This window comes from Ambystoma mexicanum, chromosome 7p, assembly GCF_040938575.1.
Source record: "Ambystoma mexicanum isolate Mex_15411 chromosome 7p, UKY_AmexF1_1, whole genome shotgun sequence".
NCBI classification, from domain to species: Eukaryota; Metazoa; Chordata; class Amphibia; order Caudata; family Ambystomatidae; genus Ambystoma; species Ambystoma mexicanum.
In genome coordinates, this window is record NC_090939.1 from 12,248,662 (window position 1) to 12,270,494 (window position 21,833).

The 21,833-nt window shown below is 44.0% G+C and overlaps 1 long non-coding RNA gene across 2 annotated transcripts in view; it reads left to right on the forward strand.

Moving 5' to 3' along the window:
• Window positions 1–21,547, forward strand: part of LOC138525618 (uncharacterized) — a 117,092-nt gene extending 95,545 nt beyond the window's left edge. The window contains exons 2-4 of one of the 2 annotated variants that reach the window (XR_011283388.1): window positions 13,896–14,025; window positions 14,158–14,266; window positions 17,422–21,547. This is a non-coding gene — a long non-coding RNA (uncharacterized lncRNA). Of the gene's footprint in view, window positions 1–13,891; window positions 14,026–14,157; window positions 14,267–17,421 lie in introns of both variants that reach the window. The other variant, XR_011283387.1, reaches the window with a different exon arrangement.
• The last annotated feature ends 286 nt before the right edge of the window (window positions 21,548–21,833 follow it).

Below are 21,833 nucleotides of genomic sequence, written 5' to 3' on the forward strand. Positions count from 1 at the left end.
GAGTACAGATGAGATGATTAATATCCTTTACTCTTCCGGGTGCCTCTCTAAACGCATCAGTGAATTGTCGTATCAGGTCATACAGGTCTTGTTTTTGATTGTTATTGAGATATGGGGGAAGTAAGGTGTTGTCATCTGTGTCTTCTACTAATATACATTATATTACAGCCTGGGATACTGAATGATTTTCTCACCCTTCCTTTTATAGGTTTATATGGTAAACTTGGGTTTTAAGACGGCGGTCCGGTTATGGAATCTTCTAATTAGTAAACAGACCCATTTGTTCCAGAACCTCATATGGCCCATGCCACTTGAATATAAGCTTATTTTCAGAAGTGGGCAACATCAGCACCTTTTGACCTATGGGAAAGGACCTCAAATAAACCTTTTTATCATAGGAGATATTTTGTTGTTCATGTGCTTTAACCATTTGAGTCTGTACCAAAGATTTAACAGCCGTCATATGTTCCTTAAGCCTATTTGCAGTTTGGAAGAGTGGAATTGGGGCTTCTTCGCCTGCTTCCCATGTTTCCCGTAGCATGTCCAGAACATCCTGAGGTTCTCGTCCATAAAGGAATTAAAACAGGGAAAATCCTTTAGAAGCTTGAGGGGTTTTCCTGACCGCAAACAAAGCCCAGGGTATCTGTAATGCACCAGCCGTGGAAAGTTTGGTACCGATGGAAACACACCTAACATGGACGCCAGAAGCCCGTCTTAACGGTCTATGCCTCATTCAAGATGGCCTCCAGGGTGTATTTACGTCGTATGCACCGGTACTCTGATGCGTTGTATCGTAGTACTTCCGTATACCCCCAACGCTAGTTCTTAGTGCTCATTACCTTATCATTCTAGGAATTCTCAGCCTTTCTACTTATTTTTCTTTTTGTTTTTCTGTTTGCTTACACCCACTGTGTTATTCCTTCATGGGTTACTATTTTTGCGGACTGCTTCTCTGGTATTTTTCACGGCGAGGTAAGAACCCCTACTCCTCAGTCGCTATCCGCTTTCCTTGTTTTTCGTTACCTTTCGGTTTCTCTACTACCATTATTTTTCATCTACTATTTCATCTTTTCTATACTTGTTTTATTTTTCCTTACTTTTACTTCCGCTCAGCCTGTTTCCTTCCGTGCTCTTTGCCGTGGACGGACTTCTGTGTTCGTCGGCATAGAACGACTTCTAGTTCAGCGCTATTTGTTTTCCTCTGCTCATCTGCTCGGCTGTATAGCCCTTTCGCCAGTACAAGAGCAACCTGCTGGCGACTTCCGTCATCATTTCCACCTCGGATCTGCCATCTAGTAAAAAGAACAATTCTTCAGCCTTCTGTCGCAGCTGCTAACATTCCTTACCTGGACTCAAACCATAGAGGAGCTACACAGCCCGGGGTCCATCCGCAACCAGTTTTCTTATACTTTGGAGAATCAGACAATACTACTTCACCTCTTCCAATCCTAGATTCTTCCTTCAAGAACTATCATCATCTATACAGGGTTTTTTCTTGCCTAAACGGCTTTTTCCCTGGAATTGGGGGCTGGCTCCTGGGAGGCACCCAGGACTTGGTTATCTTCCGGTCACGGTGGCCTCTGGGGAGTCACATCCTTAGTTGCATCAAAAGAAGGACAAGAAGAAGAAGGAAACAAGGAAATCTCAAAGAAAGAAGGAGACAGAACCTCTGACAGACTCAGTTCAAGATTCAGGTGAGGAGGAGTTGGTTGAAGGGAAGAGTAAGGTGGTGAGTTCTGACAGTATACAACACCCAAGAAGAAGAGCAATGGCTACTCCAGAACAGATACAAGAGCTGTGTAACGCTATTCAAGCTCTACGAGTTGACATGCAATCACTACAGGTGGAAAATCAGACTCTTCGTCAACAGATCTCTGTCAGAGACGAAGGAAGAGGTGATTTACCTCCTATGCCCTTTTCTATGAACAAATACGATGGAAACCCTAAAGATATGAAGGAGTTCCTTGACGCCTGTTCGGTATATTTTTCATTCAGAAGAAGGATATTTGAGTCAGGAAGGTCTCGTGTGGGATTTCTGATCACAAACCTAATGGGTAGCGCCTTGACATGGGTGACACCCTTAGTAACTGCTGACGATCCTTCAGTAAATAATTAATCGCTGTTTGTTCGCAATTTCAAGGCACGGTTCGAGAGACCGCAGGTTCAGTATTCTACATATGAAGACTTATTGGACGTCAAGCAAGGGAACCAGGATGTTCAGGCTTATGTATCCCAATTCCAAGGGTTGGCTGCCTTGGCAGGATGGCCAGACACCGCCCAACAGACTATTTCGTAGAGGGTTACATAAAGAGATAAAGGATGAGTTAGCACGAGTGGCAAGACCTGAGACATTCTCCGAACTAGTGACCTTGGTTCTTCAGATAGAATTCAGACTTAATGAGAGACGGCATGAGAGAAGGAGAAGCCGAGGACAACAATTGGGTTATTACCCTCCTCCGACCTCTAAGGAGCGACCTTCAATGGAAGAGCCGATGCAGATAGGTGCTACAAGAGGACCCCTGTCATCGGAAGAAAGAAAGCGAAGACAGGAATTTAATTTGTGCATGTACTGCGCATCATCTAAACACCAATTGAAGGAATGCCCGGAGAACCCATCCAGACATTTGGGAAACGCACAACCCCGTTTCTATGAAAGGGAGACGACGGGGAAGGTAGCACAAGTCCTTGCAATACCACCAGATCAGAAGAAGGAGTAGAAGACAACAGACTGATGGTTTTTCAGGTTTCATTAACAGTCTCAACCGGAATCACTATTCCGGTACTTGGCATGTTGGACTGCGGAGCAGCAGGCAACTTTATAGATACTTCCTGGGCTCAAGACAAGATGATTCCCCTCAAACCTAAGAAGAGAACAATTCCTGTGGAAGGAATTGATGGTTGTCCTCTGTCTTCAGGCCCTGTAACCACGGAGACTCTACCAATTCAGATATCCATGGGTCATCATACAGAAGAGATCAGATTCGATGTAATCAGAGCTGCACACTTCCCTCTGATACTTGGGATATCTTGTTTGAGACTCCATAACCCTTGCATTGACTGGGGTTCCAACGGACTGAGTTTCAATTCGGAATATTGTGGAACGCATTGTATCAAGGAACCTCAGGCTGAAGTACAATCGGCATACCTAGTGGCTCAACCACATCTTTCCATTTCTGCTATTCCGGCACAGTACAAAGAATACAAAGAGGTATTTGAAGACGTTATCCCCAAGCTCCTCCCACCTCACTGTCCTGAAGATTGCAGAATAGAGCTGAAGGAAGAAGGATCCTTACCGTTCGGACGGATGTACCCGTTATCCCAGCAGGAACGGACCACTTTGAAGGAGTACTTATACTCCAACCTCAAGAACGGACTGATAAGGAAGTCAAGATCATCCGGAGGAGCATCTCTTTTCTTTGTAGCAAAGAAGGGAACCAAGGAGCTGCGCCCGTGTATTGATTGCCGGGGTTTAAACAGCATTCCAGTTCGGGATCGATACCCTATGCCCCTTATAAGGGATATCTTAGAGGCAGTAAGGAACTCACAGATCTTCACAAAGATCGATCTAATAGGAGCCTATCATTTGCTAAGGATACGACAGGGCGACGAATGGAAGACCGCCTTCCGAACACTGTTGGGGTTGTACGAGTATTGTGTTATGCTCTTTGTATTAGTGAATGCCCCGGCGGTGTTCCAAACATTCATGGACCGTGTATTCGCAGATATGCTCAATATTTCTGTAGCAGTATATCTAGAGGTTATCTTGATATTTTCCACCACACTCCAAGATCATCGTATTCAGGTTAAGGAGGTGCTACGGAGGCTTAAAGAGAATCATCTGTATGATAAAGCCGAGAAATGTACCTTCGAGGCTGCCGAGGTACCCTATCTTGGTTTCATCTTATCTTCAAATGGAGTATGGATGGATTCAGACAAGGTAAAGGCCATTCTCAGATGGCCAGAACTTTCTTCCATTAAGGAGGTGCAACGATTTCTTGGTTTGGCAAATTTTTACCGCCGTTTCATTCCTCATTTCTCTGAGATTGTACTCCCGTTAACTTCACTCCTTCAGAAGGGAAGTACTTTTGATTGGAATCCGGCGGCGCAGATAGCTTTTTCCAAACTCAAACAGTTATTCACCACTGCGCCAGTCCTCATTCAACCAGACCAATCTAAGCCTTTTATAGTGGAGACCGACGCTTCAGGCGGAGCCATGGGAGCAGTTCTATTACAAGAAGACAGTGAAGGCCTGGAACATCCTATCGCCTATTACTCGCGAACCATTACTGTTAGTAAACAAAACTATTCTGTTCTTGAGAGAGAACTGCTAGCCATGAGAATGGCATGCGAAGAGTGGAGGCACCTATTACAAGGAGCAACCAACCCATTTCTCATCCGCACTATTCACAGGAATCTGCGGGTTCTCCAGCAGATGGAATGCCACAATTCACATCATGCCAGGTGGGCGTATTACTTTTCCAACTTTGATTTACAAATCACGTACATTCCAGGTACACAAAATGGTGTAGCAGATGCCCTATCTAGAAGCTGGCCGGAAGAAGGACAGGAAATGGCGGTAACCTCGACCAAAGAGGAAAGATTATTGCCCAAACAAAGATTCGTAGCAGTAATCAACCAATTTCTCCAGAGTGTGCAGAATGAGTATAAGACATGGAAGAAACAGAGACCTTTGACTAAAGGTCTACAAGAAAGAGACGGGCTATGGTTCCACGATTCAGCCCTCTTTCTACCTACTCAAGAACTTCAAGAACAAGCCCTATACCTCTGTCATGATCTCCCATTAGGAGGACATAAGGGTCAAAAGGCCACTTACAAGCTTTTGTCTAGAGGTTTTTGGTGGCCTTCGGTATGAGCCGATGTAAACACTTATGTTAATTCATGTTCAGTTTTTGGCAGTGCTACGGTCTCTAGACAGAGACCACTAGGTCTTCTACAACAATCGGAACTACCCTCATGTCCTTGGGAGAACCTATCTATGGATTTCATCGTGGAACTACCTCCCTCTCAAGGGAATACAGCAATAATGGTTACTATTGATTCTTTTTCTAGACAAGCCCATTTTTCCTCCCTAACAGGAGTGCCTTCTGCAGCAGAGACAGCCTCTGTATTCCTCAGAGACATTGTAAGATTGCACGGACTGCCTCGAGTCATTGTTTCTGAAAGAGGGGTACAATTCACCTCTAGATTCTGGTCCATATTGTGCAAAGAACTGACTGGGAATCCATGGGGCATTGTAATCGGGCTACCACCCCCAGTCCAATGGGCAGACGGAGAGGCTCAATGCTACTCTTGAAGAGTACCTCCAGTGTTTTTGCAATATGGAACAAGATAATTGGGCATCTTTGATTCCCATGGCCGAGTTTGCCTATAATAACACGGTTCACACAGCGATCGGAATGAGTCCGTTCCAGTGCACTTATGGATGCCATCTGCATTTTTTGCCTGCTGTGAATTCTGGAGGTACTAAGGCTCCAGCAGTGGATAAAGTATTGTCAGAACTTAAACGGATTCATCAGTCCACTCTACATACTTTGGAGGAAAGTCGAAAGACTTATAAGAGGTATGCCGATGCTAAGAGAAGACCAAGCCCTCAGTGGGGTCCAGGTTCTCTCGTCTGGTTATTCACCAGATACCTTTCTCGGTGGGCACAATTGGGCAAGTTCTCTCCAAGATATATCGGCCCATACAGGATAGAGGCCAAGATCGATCCGGTTGCTGACAAACTGAATCTACCTTCTCGATTCAGAAGAATACATCCAGTCACCCACACCTCCTTACTAAAAGCACATTTTGAGTATCCATTCTATAGGAGGATCAAGAACAAGAAAACTGAAATAGCTACTTCACACGAACCAGAAGAATACAAAGCAGCCAGATTGGTAGATTCTCGCTATCAACGAGGTACCTTGCAATACTTAGTGCATTGGAAAGGGTATCCAAAATCTGAAAGAACCTGGGAGCCCAAAACACATGTACACGCTCCAGAACTTGTACAGAAATTTCACAGATTGAACCAGAGCAAACCAGGAGGATCCAGACATTGAAGGAGGCATACTGTAGTGCACCAGCCGTGGAAGGTTTAGTACCGATGGAAACACACCTAACATGGACGCCAGAAGCCCCTGGCCTCCAGGATGTACTTACGTCGTACGCACCGGTACTCTGATGCGTTGTATCGTAGTACTTCTGTATACCCCCAACGCTAGTTCTTAGTGCCCATTACCTAGGAATTCTCAGCCTTTCTACTTATTTCTCTTTTTGCTTTTCTGTTTGCTTACACCCGCGGTGTTATTCCTTCCTGGGTTACTATTTTTGCAGACTGCTTCTCTGGTATTTTTCACGGCGAGTTAAGAACCCCTACTCCTCAGTCGATATCCGCTTTCCTTGTTTTCTGTTACCATTCAGTTTCTCTACTACCATTATTTTTCATCTACTATTTCATCTTTTCTATACTTGTTTTATTTTTCCTTACTTTTACTTCCGCTCAGCCTGTTTCCTTCCATGCTCTTTGCCGTGGACGGACTTCTGTGTTTGTCTGCATAGAACAACTTCTAGTTCAGCGGTATTTGTTTTCCGCTGCGCATCTGCTCGGCTGTATAGCCCTTTCGCCAGTAGAAGAGCAACCTGCTGGCGACTCCTGTCATCATTTCCACCTCAGATCTGCCAGCTAGTAACAAGAACAATTCTGCAGCCTTCTGTCGCAGCTGCTAACATTCCTTACCTGGACTCAAACCAAAAAGGAGCTACACAGTCCGGGGTCTACCCGGAACCAGTTTTCTTATACTTTGGAGAATCGGACAATACTACTTCACCTCTTCCAATCCTAGATTCTTCCTTCAAGAACTATCATCGTCTATACAGGGTTTTTTCTTGCCTAAACAGCTTTTTCCCTGGAATTGGGGGGCTGGCTCCTGGGAGGCACCCAGGACTTGGTTATCTTCCGGTCACGGTGGCCTCCGGGGAGTCACGTCCTTATGTGCATCAAAAGAAGGACAAGAAGAAGGAAACAAGGAAATCCCGAAGGAAGTAGGAGACAGAACCTCTGACAGACTCTGTTCAAGATTCAGGTGAGGAGGAGTTGGTGGAAGGGAAGAGTAAGGTGGTGAGTTCTGACAGTATCATCTGATCCCAGTTCTGACCATCCTGTTCCACTAGCTTTCGAAGTACTGTTTTTAGAGTTGTATTCAATCTCTCTACAAGGCCATCTGTCTGGGGATGATACATTGATGTTCGTAGTGTGGTGATATGCAACAGTTGTTTAACTTACCCCATAAACTTACTCATGAAAGTGAAGCCATGGCCAGTTACTATTTCCTTCAGAAACCCTACTCTGGAAAAGAAAGGGAGCAGATGTTTCATGATTTGTTGTGTTGTGTTGGCTCTCAGGGGGAAGGCCTCTGGATATCGAGTAGCGTAGTCTACAATGACTAGTATGTATCTACCTATTTGGAGATTTCCAGGGGTCCTACAATGTCCATAGCTATCTGAGAATATGGAATCTCAGTTATTGGTAGCAGATTTAAGGGGACTGGTGGAGGAATATGCATGCTGGCCTTCTGTTAGATTTCACAGTCTTGGATGACATTTTTAATGTCCACATGGATTTCAGGCCAGTAAAGCCTTCTGCTATTTGAGCCTGAGTTTTGGACTGCCCCAAATGACTCCCCGTTAGATGCGAATGGGCTATCTCTAAAACCACCTGCTTGTGACATTTTGGGACAACCAACTGTGTTTTTCACCAAGCCCTCTGAAGTGGTAGCTCCTCTATATAGGAATCCATGCTTCAAAAAGAAAAAGGGACCCCCTATCTCACAACCCTCTGGCACAGCTAGGACTAGTTGAAATGCCTCTGCTAATAAGGGATCATTCCTTTCGGCAAAGGCTAACTCTGAAATTGTCTCGAGTTCGTCCTCTCTAGCTTTTCTGGGTTCTGGGTTGGGAGGGCCATCAGATGTTTCATCAGCCTCTCCAAATCCCCGAGTTCCTCTATCAGTTTTCTCCTCCCCAGATTCTTCCTTAACCCTACGGAACATGGCCTGCTCAAGGACACCCGATGTAGGTGTTAGGAACCAATAGAGCCTTTGTGGCTACTGAAGGATATGATGCTCTGGTACTTTATTTTAGGGTACCCCAACTTGTATCGGTTGGGCCACATCCCACTACTGGCAACATTTCTGAAGGCATCATGAAGCAAGATAACAGATTCAAAATTCAAACAAATTTACTTTATTTAACTTAAATGTCAGGATGGATTAAGGCCTAATTTGCCCTAAACCAGGGCTGTCACAAGGTGTGGTGAGGCCCAGGGCAAAGAATCTGGTGAGGCCCCTTTACAATTTTTTTCACTGGGCCAGCTGCGGCTCCGCCGCAAACAGGAGCCGCAAGAATATCTCCCCTTGAGTTTGTTTGTGTGTAGGACCCAAATATGCTTTATTGCTACAACTGCAAATCAACTGCAGCAAAATTAGATTTCTCTGCTGAAGAAAGGTTTATGGCAGACAACATTATGTATCAAATGCCTAACGATATATAGGATTGGTACGTGACGCCAGCATTAAGGATCGTCGTGACCCTGTGTGCACATTAAAACACACATCACAAACAGTGACAGAAGTGATCTGCAGTCGAGGCTGGTGAACTTCTGAAATTAAGAAACTTAAATGTTTGCGACAATTATGCAGGATCGACAGAGCGCAGTGAGGGAGCCCAAACCAAACAAGCAGTGCTTGAGGGGGGTTTTCACGCCCAAGAACAAGTTTAAAACATTGGGTTAAAAAGATGCATTTTACAGCACTTTCTTTGCAAAATTGGATAGAAACTCATACCGTTTGCAATTGGTTTTGTATGGTAGCACATAGAAAAACCCAATAGTTGCAATTACCAACCGTGCACAAGAACATTTTCCAATGCATTTCATGCCACCTTTGCTCACAACATATGCCAGTATAAAAATATATTCATGCTGGTTGTTCCCATGGGTCTTCATGCAGACTGCACCAATATAAACCAGTATTACCATATAAGGACTCCCAACCAGTAAGAATACCATTCCACAGAAAGTATGTCCGGGCTGGCTGTTCACCATAAGGTTATTACTGACTAGTCTGTCCTACATTCAATGTGGTCCAGTTTACAACTTATTCACTTTTACTTATCACTAGCTGTCTGTTGGGGAGATTTCTGCACAATCCTCTGGTGAGGGCTGTTTAATCAACTAACCTACGGGTAGAACATTGTCACCTAAAAGGAAAGACCAGACTCTCAAATGGCAGCTCCAGCAGAGCAGTTAGGCTTCTGTTCAGGGGGGTGGACGGATGGCAGGGAGAACCACCTTTATTTTCCTGCACGACCAAACTTGGAATGACCTTCGATGGATATTGAGTGCATGTGCTCTATAGAAAATATTACTAGTATGTGAATGCATACAGAGTCATTTTTATATAGTTCAATGGCAAACTGCATTTTTAACTCCTTGCACAGGTGCATGCCCTTTACCTTTCGTAATCCCAGAATACGCAACGCTAATTCAATTCCAGGCGTTATCTCATCCACCCTGAACTACGTGCAAAGGCACCCACGCTGTACATTCACTGAAGCCAACACAATACATAGCAAAGCTTCATGTTGCGGTTACAGGTTCAACATCCCTCAAGGACTTATTAGGCCTCTCATACTCACGAGGTTATGTGACATGAGTCATATTGTGTTGCCCAATGGCAGCCCAATTCTATGATATAGCATTGCAGCAATAAACCACCCCCCACACAAACACTCAATTTATTAGTAGAGAATATCGTGATTTTATTCCCTGCTCATGTAGCACACGGGACAATTTGAAGTATTTGCATTAAGCAATGCCACCTTATTGAAAGACCTTTCCCTAAGCCCACAGAGATGAGTCATTATTTAAACCATGTGGCGAGAGCGAGTGTGTGAGATAAAAGGCACACACCAAAAAGAGAGAATTAATAGATTATTATTAGTGAAGAGAAAAGAAAGCACCTATTTGCGTCTGTGTCAGGTGACTGTGACTATGGTGAGCCTGCATGTTTGTAACCATTGTCTGATCAGTTTATCCCTGCGACTGCTGCTGGTAGGAAGCTGATGGTCACTACGTCTCTAATGTTGTTGTGTTTTTTGGATGTTCTTTTGACCTGCAACTTCCTTTAGATGTTTGCATTCAACTCATGTAATTAGAAACTTACTTCATGAACCCTTTCTGCATCTTGTGCCATCAGATTTTAATCGAAGCACTAACTATGTGTGCTCATAAAACTACAAATAGCTTTTAGTGATGTAAAGAAGTGTTTCTATTGTTGTTTATTTCAGAAGTACTTTTTTCAGTGCTTTCAATTTAAATGTGCAAAACAGAAGATGGGATCCATTTGTGCGTTTTGCACAGAGCAGCTAAAACACATGATTGAAGTAAAACATAATTAATTGTATAACTTGTTAAACATTCCACACTCCTTCATTTAAAGTAGAACATATTTTTTACTAATGCCGTTTGTCCATCTGCATCCACTCTGTGTGGGCCGTGCAAAGGGCTAGCTGTCACAGTTCAGGGCCCTTGCCAGAGGGGAGCATGTGGAGAGGTGAACGGATTGACAGAGAGAGTAGGGAAAGAATTAGAAATAATAGAGCACAAGAAGGGACAGATTATACAATACCAGTACCAACCTCTTCCCAAAGTGGCCTGCATGACTTTTTATTATAGACAATTTATGGTAGTCATTTCTAAAAAAAGAAAATGCTCATAACACATAGCTCCAGTGCTTTACTTGTCTGACCATTGGCCTAATATTCATCCAAAAAAGTTACCAGCTTTGTCTGTAGGAGACCCAGGTCCTTACCTTACGAGAAGAGGCTGCTACACAGTGTAGCATGACAGGATTAACGCACCAGCAACTTCACGTGGGCCCCCAGGGCACAGACTTTACCCAGGCCCCCAGCTCCCAGTTACTCTTCCTCCAGGCACCAGAGAGTCTAGAGACACATACTAATATCGAAAGCACCAGTGTACCTTCCGGGCCAGGGCAATTCAAATGTGTCTATTTTAGCTCGGCACTCCGCGTGCATGTTGAAAATGTTTCTTAGTAAACCGCATTTGTATTTTGCCCGCCTACGTTTGTTTATTGTAAGTGCAAACACCATCTTCGTAGAAATGTGTGACTGGACGCATCACCTAAGCATTATCTTCCTGCAATTCAAAGTCGAGCATTTAGCTTTTTCTAGTGCGTTAAACATGGCTTTGGCTGCAACATGAAAATTAAAAATCAACAAACTGCTCATGGAGCTGCACGCACAGCAATAGCAAGGCCGCGACTCAGGCAGCTGGGGATCTTTTCGTGTAATGTCAGTCTTCATCTGCAGTGCTTGTAACAATGCAGAAGAAAATGTTTATCAGGGTCATTCATCTATTTGCTCAGCTTGTAAAAAAGCTGTAATTTCCGACCATGCACATCGTGTAGCAGAGGGGGTGAGGGGTAGGCGGTGGCCGCTCCCTTTGCCTCCACTGTAGCCTCTTGTCTGTGCCCTGCTGCAGCAAAATCTTTATGGGGGCAGAGAGCAGATAGCACAGTCCCCCGTGTGAATAAAGGTCACGGATGGACTGTGCTGCTTCTACTCAAGGGGCGGAGATGCGCGAGACCCCCCCCCAAGCGCAAGGCCCGGGGCAATTTGCCCCTCCTTCCCCCCCCACATGACGGCCCTGCCCTAAACTAAGACAGGACTTCCCTACCTAAAGAAACTAAGGACTGTCTGAGTCAAAGAGTTCAACTTAAAAGTCTGTCTGTGTCCGACACCAATACTTGCCCACACAACTAAAGCTAAACAATGTGTAGGGATGTCAGCAATAACATAAATACTCTTCCAAACAAAGTTCGGAGCTTCTTACAGTTCCTGGCTTACTTTCAGCTCCTCTCTCCAAGTACAAAACAGTTCCACAAAACTCTTGGGGTTCCCTTCCCCAAGTTTAAGACAGTTCCACAAAGTCTTGGAGTTCTCTTCCCCAAATTCAAAATACAACCACAAAATCTCAGGGTTCTCAATGCCAAGTTCAAGACAGAAAGTTCAAAGTTCAAACACAACAATTCTCAAAGGATTAGGTTCCTCCCAGACCCTCTTGCCAAGGGTAGTTTCTCTGGCTCGCCAAAGCAAGGTTTACACTCTTGATTCCTCCTTTCATTTGCTTTCTATGCAGAGCCCTCGGTCTAGGCACTGTTAACAGACCACACGGTCCACCCATCACAGGTCACGCAACCGATAACCCTTTCTTGGCTATTGTTCTTTAATGTTGCTCCCATAAAGTGGTTCCCTCAGTCTAGGCCAGTTAACAGACCTCACAGTCCACCCATCACAGGTCACGCAACCAATACCCCTTTTAATCAGAGTGTTCAACAATTATCCACTGCTTCACACCCTTCTTGGGATTTTACTTGCTTTGCCAAAACTTGTATGTATTTGCCATCTGCACCACGTTGCTGTTAGACTCCTACCTGACCCTCAGCAACAACGCGTTCCAGGAAGGCCTGCTCTGGTGTATCCCGATAACATGTGGAGAAGACACCAACATGCTCCCCACTCTGTCAAGGCAGAACCATGGGGTTCCCAGCTTCTGCAGTGCAGAAAGCATCCCAGAGCCTGGCACCTGTACCCAAGATGGTGGCTGTGGGACAATATCAGGCCAGAGATTGTGTGCACACGAAGCTGATGTCCACAAGCACACGGAAGCAGTGCAAGACACTTTCCAGGTGCTGTATAAAAGGACACTGTATCAGTTCCATGGCATCCGATCAACTGACCAGAGATTCACGAAACGCCTGATTCTATGACTCCCAAGTAAGTTTATTGCAGGATTAGGGACAGCCAGGCAGACCTTATGTTAAAGGTCTCATGGGGAGTCCTTCTTGCATGTTCTCCTTGATTTCCTCCATGTCGATTCACTGCTAGGTTCACCCCCCTTCATGCAAGTAACAAACCTTGGGGACCCAAGCAGAAGGGGGATGAACAATCGTTTATTCCCTACTTATACAGACTTTTGCCTTGTTTAGATCCTGACAAGCTGCTGCCAACCCATCAAGTAACCATCAGCACAGGTTGTCCCGTAAGTGATGGACCGGACGGGGACAGCGATTTGGATTGTAATCATAATGAGTCTCTGGGTCCCTGTCCCTGGTTGGGTCTGTTACATTTGCAGGGCGAAGATCCTTTGAAATACATCAAAAGACAGACACAGGGGGCACACTTAGGGGCAATATAATATAATTCTGAAGTTCTGGATAGTTGTACAAAATAGTGATCTTCAAACATAAAGAAATTATAGTTGAGTACGATGGTTAAAAGCTTCAGAATTAATAGTCGTTCTCCTCTTACTGGTTCTTTGGTGTTTAGAAGCAACCACTCCATAGCTTCCAATCCAGCATGATGTGTAATGTTAGGGTACAAGCTAGTTACATCAATTGTGAATATTATATCCATATCTTCTGAAAATTCAACTGCATCCAGTTTTTTCAAAAAGTGATTGGTGTCCTTGATGAATGTAGTCACGTTTGTGTGAGCCGCTGAATCACTTTGTCTATATATTGAGCGAAAGGTTCTAATAAGCTATTGTTTGCAGCAATTGTACGTCCCGGTGGTTCCTTCAAGTTTTTGTGAATTTTGGGTAAGATATAAATTACTGGCATTGTTGGATAAGTATTGATTAAGAATGCCTTGGTCTTATGTGGAATAAGTTCATCTCGCTCTGCTTCATCCAATGTTGTCTTAATTATGCTGCGTACCTGTTCGGAAGATATCAATCATATACTGAAGTAATGTTGTGACAGACTAAAAGAACATATGCCAATATAAGACACCTTGCTTTTCGTAGACAGATCGAACGCAGTTTCGTGGGAATCCCGTCATACTTTCCATGTGCTCAACGCCATCAAAAAGAACGCCATAGCGCACCCTAACAACTAGACCTTGGGACTTATGACTATATCATCAATCCTGAAATTAAAGGTACGAAGAATGATACACCCATTACAATATAGCGGATTGATATGTATCAATGTATTATTAACCATTAAGATGTCTGTTACAACAAGATGACAATCACTGTACCGCCCTTCTAATATAATTACTTGTCCACAGACGGGTTGAAAGGAGGCTCGAACACAGTGAACAGCATTGCAGGAGACACATATGATTACGAGGATCTGTTACCTTATTCCGGTTTCTCTGTTTATAGAAAATCAACTCGGTGAGTTAGTTGTGGTTAAGTGACTGAGAATACAGGATGAAATGAATTGAAATCAGCCTTGTTGTTGGACCCAGCACTTTTTCCAAGCGACTGTTCCCACACGAGACCGTAACAGCTTCTTTATTTTTCACACGTCAGGAATTTCATGTAAATAAATCTCTATTTTCAGAACCGGCACAGAATTTCATGAATAACTTGAAGAGCTTAGTCAGCCGTATCAACGTATGTTCTAAGGTCCGTGCATAGAGAACCAGTGATCTTAAAATCAACTGTTAAAACATTGTTTAAGTGATTGATTCAACTAGTGTTCATATATAACACTAAAACTGAATTCTTTTTATCTTAATTTTTAGAAGTCAGTCAAAACTACAGATATCTTTACCTGAAGAAGGGCGATTGAGTCCCGAAATGCGTAGTAATCGATAGGAAAAACTATTTTAGAGATTATATCTCATGAGAGGACTGAACCACCAACTCCTATATAGATATCCGACACCCATTATTTGAATGTCATGAAAGACTATAATACTTATGACTGTCAGTATTAGTTTTGTTGTAAACGTAAATGAATTGTGTATGAAAGAATATAGTATTCCTCAATATTAATGTAAATGTATGTTTTATGAATGTGGAAGGAAAAAACATTCTGGAACAAACTCTGTTGAATTGTTCTATGGAATTCTGAAATTGCCAAATATACTTCTTTTTATAATTCTCGCCCAAGTTGTTTGAATTAATTTTGACGCATTTGAGTATCTTATATTGAGTAATTATATTGCCACTAAGTGTTCCCTGTGTTTGTCCTTCGATGTATTTCAAAGGATTTCCCCCTACAATAGTCAAGTGGATCTGGTAGCACAGATTTGACCAGGAGCACCTGAAAGTGTGAATATTAACTGACTGACACATTGAAAATTGATTGAAAGCCATCACAGAGTGCACCTTCACACCCGACCTTATCTATTACATTTGCACCCTGCCGTGTAAGAGCAAGTCGATCTGAGACTCAGGTACTGACAGATTGATCTGCCCCAGAGTGCAATGGAAAAAGCCATAATTGATATGACAGCAGCCATACAAGTGATGCAAGCCGAAATGACCAGCTATCGCCATGATAGCATTGCTTTAGCGGCTCAAGTAACATCACTACAGCAAACCATCCATACCTTACAAAAAGATAAAGGGATCGGTTCAGAAACAAAAAAAGCCACGCAAAAGACATTAAAACCTGCTTCCTTCCGAATATAGCTATATGGCTAGCCCTACCCCTACCAATAAAAACAAATCACCCCCACAGACATCGAAGTAAGGGCTCATATCCAGACCCCCTAGAGGCCCACTAAATATACAGGAAACCTTGATGGATTCCAAAAATGCATGACTCAGTGCTTACTACATTTCATGAACAGACCCTAGATCTACCAATATGACAAAGCTAAGGTAGCATTCATTTGAATGAACCTGGATGGACCTTCCCTTACCTGGGCTACCCCATGGATTAACAATCAAGATCCCATACAAGATGACTATGACGCCTTCCTCCGGGCTTTTCTGAAAACGTTTGAGAGGACTCTATGTCCGAAAACCCTACACCATGAGCTCATAGAGATCAAGTAAAGAAACAAGGATCTTATATCCTATATAGACAAGTACCTTTTTACGCACACTCCAGAATAAGGACAACCCTGTAAGGAAATAAGCAAAGAGATAGCATTGCAAGGATAACAAGGTTTAATTGTACAGACTACAAATATCAGCAAAGGACTCTGCTGTTCGAGAGCGCTCTGGTTAATCTAAGGACAGGCAGGACCTTAAAAATCCATGTGGCGTCATCATATACAGTACAAACGGGTGCTACTGATTGGTTGTACCGTATGGATGGGCCTGCTCCATAGGGGATGCCAGGCTACAAATGGTTAGTTCCGTTGCCGTTGATTCAGATCCACGTGGGTCAGCTGGGCTCGTCTCAGTCTTGGGTGAAGGCCAGGTTGCTCGTATAACACATTGTTTCATCTAAACTAACACGCTAAGTTCCTTACTCCATCATTGTAGCATGCACCTGGGCGGCATGGAAAATGGTGCCAGGGGGAAGGCAGGATAAAATACAGTCATGCTGACCCACACATTCAGGGCTTCGTTGATACCGCACTTCCAGCACTCAAGGTCTCCACCCTGGGTTTTGATCTTTAATTTATCCCTCCCCGTACCTCGTGTTACAAAGGCTGCATTTAATGCTGGAAAAAATATAGTTGCGCAGATTTTGGATCTTTTATGGACACTTGATTTGTGTTGGGGCAGCAGGGTTGCTTGCTTATTGTGGAATGCAAAGGTGTGCGGGTCGGGTCAGTGGTGTGGGGCTGGCTCCGGACAGGCTGATTGGGGGTTAGAGGCCTATTGGCAGTTAAGTGGAGATGAATGGACGCTGCGCGGAGCCTGGTGTTGTCTCACGCTCTTGCAAGACGCATTCTTCTGAAAGATACTAAATGTTTGCAACAGTGGAGGGACAAGAGGGAAGGGGAAGTGAACTTCCGTGAGAACTGGCTGTGCAGATTTATTTTGTCTTAATGAGGTTGGGCCTAGTGAACTGGGTTCATGGAGTTTGGCGGGTGCAGCGCGATCATACAGGCCTGTGCTTCATGGCCTACCACAAAATGGAGTTTTGTTCTGTGTGTTTTCTAGCACTGCACATTTACTGTTGGCGCTACATTGCCTCTACATTGTGTTTAATAGTGTGGTTTACTCCCCCCTTATACACTACATCACTTCATATGGGGTTTGCCACACCTGAAAGCACCTAGGGGGGTGGGATATGCTCATTTCCATCCCAACATTCCCCTTTTTGTTACTTCAACAGTAACACATTCTCCCCCACCATATTTATGCTCATTTGCGCGCCTTACTGCCTCGTCCCATGTGGATGTTCCCTTAATTGGCTTCCAAGCTCTGCATAAGTGTCGTAAACTTTCCTCCCTTTGTGTATACACTTCAGGTGTATATGTCATGTAGATGCACCCTCCACCGCCTGCCAGATCCACCCATAGCTGTCAACTGTATCTGCAATAGGAATTGGGACCATGTGTTGTGCATCTCTACATCTTTTGTATCACAAGGTACCTTAGTATTTCCAATACTAACCATCATCATTACCCTATTAGGCACAGCTTTGGCACAACACCAGAAGCCCAATTGGCAAGTACAGAAGATCACCAGGATAACCGCAATGATTGGGACCAACATTTTCACCAACGTTCCAAACCATGATGGGACACAGCTGAAGGCCATTGTGAACCAGTCTTCTACTTGGACCCGAGCTTCTTTTTCCTTTTCACCCCTAGTTCATGTACTGCTGCAGTGATGTGTGATAATGTCCCATTCTCCGCATTTTCAGAAGGTACGAATGTGCAACATGAACTCCTGATCTTTTTGCAAACACCTACTTCCATGGCTGTCAGGAGATGCAGCATGTAGCGGTTCTGCTTTGTCATTAGTCTGAGGTCCCTTAGTTCCACTTTTATGACATTGAACCCTTGCTCAGTATCGTTAGCCAGCTGGATCAGCTCCCATCGCACTATTTGGAGCGGTTTTGCATTGCCCATGTCTGGATGCTGGGTACTAGAGATGCAAAAAATGTCTTTGCTGAATTATAGAGCTTATATTCATCAGGTATTTGCGCAAGCAGTTTGGACAAGTCGTTTGATATGTAATCGAGGCTCTCTTTCTTCTTCGCAGCTGGTCATAGGGCCCTTTCTCGGGGAGGATGTGAAAGTTTGGTGGTGGCATTGTGTGTTGTGCTTCTACTGTCGGGGGCACGGTGAGAGCTTTAAATGGGAGTCCCCGCTTCAGGTGCTCTTCTGGTACCACTAACAGGGCAGAGTGCAGCGTTGCTAGCAAACAGTGGCCCCTCCAATAAGGCGGGAGGTGCTAGTACGCTTGCTGGCCGCAGATCGAGTAATAGTCCATCAGTGCGGCAGTACCTTTCTTGAGGCCGGGTACTATGACAGTTTGGTTACATTATTTGTTTGACCTGACAGGGTGAAGGATTGGTGACATCACAGTGCTGGTGTTGCGGGAGATAGGGGCATTTCGCGAGGGAGTGCAGGAACAGGCCTGGGATGAGATTTAATTATGGGCCATCACCTCCAGGGCAGGGATTCCAAGTGCCTCAAGGAATGGGACAACAGCAATTTGGGCGAGGGGGTCAAAGTCAGTTCCCTTATGGGGCTGTCAGGCAGGGGCAATGTGGGCAACAACCACAGCAGTGTGAGGGAACACAGTTCAACAGGATGGCAGGGGGAACAGGCGCCCCATTCCAAGGAGTTACAATGATGGAGGCGGCACTTTTTCATTCCCCGGGACAAATACATAGTCTGATTAGGACAGTCCACAGAGAGCACTCGCGTGTTCAATCCTATTGACAACTGCACACCCGGAAGAGGAGCCCTTGGTGGCGGCAGGAATAGGAAACAAGCTATTTATATTAATGGTACATTCAGGTGCAATTAAATCATGCATTATGAAGGGGAACTTTCCATTATCAGGTAAAACTATTCACACAAAGAGATTCTCTGGGGCTATTTCTATGTTTTCATACACTGAGGAGCTGGATATAAAAGTGGGAGGGAAGGTAGTACAAGCCCCCTTGTTATATTCTGAGAGTTTCCCTGTGAACCTGTTCGGTAGGGATCTGCTCAGTAAACTAAATGTAACTGTATCATTCACAGATCAAGGGGTAGTGTGTTCCACTCCAGGGATGTGTGTAGCTCGAGCAATGGTAATAATCAATGCAATGGCAAGGCAGTCACTAGTCAGTGGGGTTACTGTGGTCCCGGACATATTTTTCTATGATATCAAGGTATTAGCAAAAGCAGTGCCTCCAATTGTGACAAAATGTTGGCGAGTGCTCACAGATATTATATTCCGACCATGATCCAACCCGAGATGGTGGCAGGGACAATATTGTCATTAGATTTACAAGGACTAGTAGTGTCAGACAATCCTGATTGGAACAGACCAGGACGGGAGCGAGTGGCGCACAATATTATGTATAGATCTGATAGGACAATTAAAGCAATTAAAGGAAATGACTGATGAGTTATTTGAGGACAGTGAGCAAAATGGGGAGATCATTTACTGAGAAATGTGACCCCAGTACAGATTACATTGAAGTCAGGTGCTTAGTACAATCATCCAGTATGTGGATGATCGGTTGGTATGTAGTGAAAATGAACAACGGTGCAGGAGGGATTCTGTTGCATTATTGCAATTGCTGGCTCACAAAGGCAGATAAAAAGAAGGTACGATACTGCTGACAGGAGGTACTATACTTGGCACAACTCATTTTTGCAAATGGGAACAAAATATTACCAGATAGGGTGGTGACAGTGGAAGTGGAGGCCCAGTACTGTCAAAGAAATGCAGCAGTTTTTGGGCTTATGTAATTACTGTAGGGCATGGATCCTAGACTACGAAGTCTACACAAGGCCACTGTTACAAAGTCTCAGGGAAGGACAGAGGACTTAAAAGTACATTTGAATGGACTGATAAAATGACTAGACAATTTGAGGATTTAAAAGAAGTTATTTGCACAGTCCCTGTTTTAGCAACTCTGGATTATACACAGGAGTTTTATTTTTTTCCCCACTCTGATGAACGGCTCATGCACTGACGGAAGGAGACATACTATATGATGATGGGTCATAAATAATTGACCAGGGGACGGGAAGGAGGGACACAGGGGCGGTAGTGGGGCACAGTAAAGGGGGGAGAAATAGTGACACCCCTGTAGAAACCGAGACCATAGTTCCATACACAGCATTGTAAATCTCAAATGAGTTACTGCAAATAAATAAAGAACAGCAGTCACGATTCAAACATTAACAATAGTTTATTTTGCTTCAAGCGTGCTCAGGTTCAACTATGTCTGTGGACACTCATTGATAAATTTAGCAATTTACATGGCGGCCAGTCAGCATTATAGGTCTGACTCGGTTGTTGCATTTACAGATAGTTTATGACCTGTGTGATGTATGCATTTTCCACGAAGACACATGGGTCCTCACTCTAAGTCATGTCTGTACAATTTACTGTTCTCAGAGCAGCAAGGTTCACCCTGTTCCCAGCGCAAGGAGACATTCTTCACATATCTTATCTGTCTTTGTCTTTGACCAAAAGGGCACTTCGCATTTCAGCTTGGTAGTTCAATTAGGAAGGAGCTAGTGACTTCCTTCATTCCCAAGCGCTTTAGAATAAGGCAAGACTTCTGTTGACTGCCTCTAGGTAGTACAAGAGACCAGGGGTGAGGAGGAACACTGAGAAAAGCTTTTTTCATGCAAATATAATCACACACGGGCATGAGCAAGTACTAACAGAAGGCAGTTAGTATTTAAATATAAGATGCAAATAACTATTAGCTGAATACATTTGTAAATGTTAAAACCTATGTAGTTCTTAGCACGGTAGGAGTAAAAAATACTCCCCCTTCCTTCCTGGAAAGAATGCACCCTGTGCTAAAAATGGACTACGGGCATTGCCGTGGTGTTCGCTAGCTCTGGCAGGCCAGCACATAACTCAGCAGCTGTCTGCTGTCTGTCAAAAACCCATATATGCTAAAATGGAATTGTACATGCTCAATGCACCCCATGCAGAATTAAAAGAAATTACAAGACCAGATGAAAATATGAGTAAGGTGAGTGGAGTATGAATGAAAATTAGTTATAGAAATGTTTAGTTTTTCTCCTGGGGCAAGGCCCCAAAGTTTGTAAAAATCTGCAGGGCTGCAGTGTGTGTCTATGTAAGGTATTAATATGTTAAGTAGCATGGCTGCCAGAAATTGCTGATAATGGATAAAGGAAGACTTTGCAGCACCCCCTGTAGTGAAGAAGCACAGTTTTGGATGGAGCCATGCCAGTATACAGTGACCAAGTCAAGAAGTATATATCCTCCTGCCTGGCTCCAGTTTAAAGGAGCATGGAACGAAAGAAGGCCAGAAGGCCATTCAGGGAGCAGAGTTCTTTGCCCCCCCATCCTCATTTCTGTAAAGATTAAACTTGTTATCCTTGCAAGATAAGACTCTTGGCCTTGCTTCCCTAGAGGGGTGCATTCATTCTGGTGTGAGCGTGATTAGGGGTACCCATATAATCAAGGGGTACCCCTGTAAATTGGGCTACCTTTCATCTTCTAGAATAGCAAGCAGGGCTTCTCGGCACCCCATTCTCTCATTCTCTCCCAAAGGACACTTCTGATAACACAGTCGATGGCTTTGCTGATGTCTTATGAGGCCACATAGAGTTGTCTCTCCGCTAAAGTTGTTTGTTTCACCAGCAAATGTATGACCTGACCGTTGAGTGAGGTATTAGTGCTGTGTTTAAAACAGGATTGATAAATGTCATAACATTGAGATACCTCTGTCCAAGAGAAAGGTTTCTTTAATATGAACAATGAAAACATTTTATATGCAATGTCCAGCAGAGAAATTGGTGTATATAATTAGCGGGATTGAGCTTGTCCCCAGGTTTAAATGTCAGTATTATAATGGCGTCCCTCTGTGAAGGAGGGATTACCTGTTGAT